The sequence below is a fragment of the Rutidosis leptorrhynchoides genome, chromosome 4 (assembly GCF_046630445.1).
Source record: "Rutidosis leptorrhynchoides isolate AG116_Rl617_1_P2 chromosome 4, CSIRO_AGI_Rlap_v1, whole genome shotgun sequence".
NCBI classification, from domain to species: Eukaryota; Viridiplantae; Streptophyta; class Magnoliopsida; order Asterales; family Asteraceae; genus Rutidosis; species Rutidosis leptorrhynchoides.
This window is the reverse complement of record NC_092336.1, coordinates 568,122,609-568,125,367: the sequence shown is the minus strand read 5'-3', so window position 1 is coordinate 568,125,367 and position 2,759 is coordinate 568,122,609.

Here is a 2,759-nt window from a genome sequence, read left to right as displayed (position 1 = left end):
TGTCCGGGAGCATTCGAAGATGAGGAAGAGAAGATCGACGCGTTTGTGAAAGGATTACCGGAAAGAATCCAAGAAGATATAAGTTCACACGAGCCCGCCTCCATACAACAGGCATGTAGAATGGCTCACAAACTAGTGAACCAGATTGAAGAAAGAATTAAAGAACAGACTGCTGAAGAGGCCAATGTGAAGCAAGTCAAAAGAAAGTGGGAGGAAAACGGTGATAAGAATCACCAATACAACAACAACAGCAATTACAACAATAATCGCAACAATTATCCCAACAATCGCAACATCAATCGCAACTACAACAAACGGCCCAACAACAACAACAACAACAACAACAGCAACTACAACAATCATCCCAACAACAATAATAACCGCAACAACAACAACAATCAGAAGCAGCTATGCCAAAGGTGTGAAAAGAATCACTCGGGGTTCTGCACCAAATTTTGCAACAAGTGTAAAAGAAATGGTCATAGCGCGGCGAAGTGTGAGGTCTACGGACCAGGGGTTAATAGAACGAAAGGAACAAATGGTGTCGGAACGAGTAATGGCGGAGCAAGTAGTGTCGGAGCAAGTTATGCCAATGTAGTTTGTTATAAATGTGGAAAACCAGGCCACATTATTAGAAATTGCCCGAACCAGGAGAACACGAATGGACAAGGCCGTGGAAGAGTTTTCAATATTAATGCGGTAGAGGCACAGGAAGACCCGGAGCTTGTTACGGGTACGTTTCTTATTGACAATAAATCTGCTTACGTTTTATTTGATTCGGGTGCGGATAGAAGCTATATGAGTAGAGATTTTTGTGCTAAATTAAGTTGTCCATTGACGCCTTTGGATAGTAAATTTTTACTCGAATTAGCAAATGGTAAATTAATTTCAGCAGATAATATATGTCGGAATCGAGAAATTAAACTGGTTAGCGAAACATTTAAGATTGATTTGATACCAGTAGAGTTAGGGAGTTTTGATGTGATAATCGGTATGGACTGGTTGAAAGAAGTGAAAGCGGAGATCGTTTGTTACAAAAATGCAATTCGCATTATACGAGAAAAAGGAAAACCCTTAATGGTGTACGGAGAAAAGGGCAACACGAAGCTACATCTTATTAGTAATTTGAAGGCACAAAAACTAATAAGAAAAGGTTGCTATGCTGTTCTAGCACACGTCGAGAAAGTACAAACTGAAGAAAAGAGCATCAATGATGTTCCCATTGCAAAAGAATTTCCCGATGTATTTCCGAAAGAATTACCGGGATTACCCCCACATCGATCCGTTGAATTTCAAATAGATCTTGTACCAGGAGCTGCACCAATAGCTCGTGCACCTTACAGACTCACACCCAGCGAGATGAAAGAACTACAAAGCCAATTACAAGAACTTTTAGAGCGTGGTTTCATTCGACCAAGCACATCATCGTGGGGAGCTCCTGTTTTGTTTGTTAAGAAGAAAGATGGTACATTCAGGTTGTGTATCGACTACCGAGAGTTGAACAAACTTACCATCAAGAACCGCTACCCACTACCGAGAATCGACGACTTATTTGATCAACTACAAGGCTCGTCTGTTTATTCAAAGATTGACTTACGTTCCGGGTATCATCAAATGCGGGTGAAAGAAGATGATATTCCAAAGACTGCTTTCAGAACACGTTACGGTCATTACGAGTTTATGGTCATGCCGTTTGGTTTAACTAATGCACCAGCTATGTTCATGGACCTTATGAACCGAGTGTGTGGACCATACCTTGACAAGTTTGTCATTGTTTTCATTGATGACATACTTATTTACTCAAAGAATGACCAAGAACACGGTGAACATTTGAGAAAGGTGTTAGAAGTATTGAGGAAGGAAGAATTGTACGCTAAGTTTTCAAAGTGTGCATTTTGGTTGGAAGAAGTTCAATTCCTCGGTCACATAGTGAACAAAGAAGGTATTAAGGTGGATCCGGCAAAGATAGAAACTGTTGAAAAGTGGGAAACCCCGAAAACTCCGAAACACATACGCCAGTTTTTAGGACTAGCTGGTTACTACAGAAGGTTCATCCAAGACTTCTCCAGAATAGCAAAACCCTTGATTGCATTAACGCATAAAGGGAAGAAATTTGAATGGAATGATGAACAAGAGAAAGCGTTTCAGTTATTGAAGAAAAAGCTAACTACTGCACCTATATTGTCATTGCCTGAAGGGAATGATGATTTTGTGATTTATTGTGATGCATCAAAGCAAGGTCTCGGTTGTGTATTAATGCAACGAACGAAGGTGATTGCTTATGCGTCTAGACAATTGAAGATTCACGAACAAAATTATACGACGCATGATTTGGAATTAGGCGCGGTTGTTTTTGCATTAAAGACTTGGAGGCACTACTTATATGGGGTCAAAAGTATTATATATACCGACCACAAAAGTCTTCAACACATATTTAATCAGAAACAACTGAATATGAGGCAGCGTAGGTGGATTGAATTATTGAATGATTACGACTTTGAGATTCGTTACCACCCGGGGAAGGCAAATGTGGTAGCCGATGCCTTGAGCAGGAAGGACAGAGAACCCATTCGAGTAAAATCTATGAATATAATGATTCATAATAACATTACTACTCAAATAAAGGAGGCGCAACAAGGAGTTTTAAAAGAGGGAAATTTAAAGGATGAAATACCCAAAGGATCGGAGAAGCATCTTAATATTCGGGAAGACGGAACCCGGTATAGGGCTGAAAGGATTTGGGTACCAAAATTTGGAGA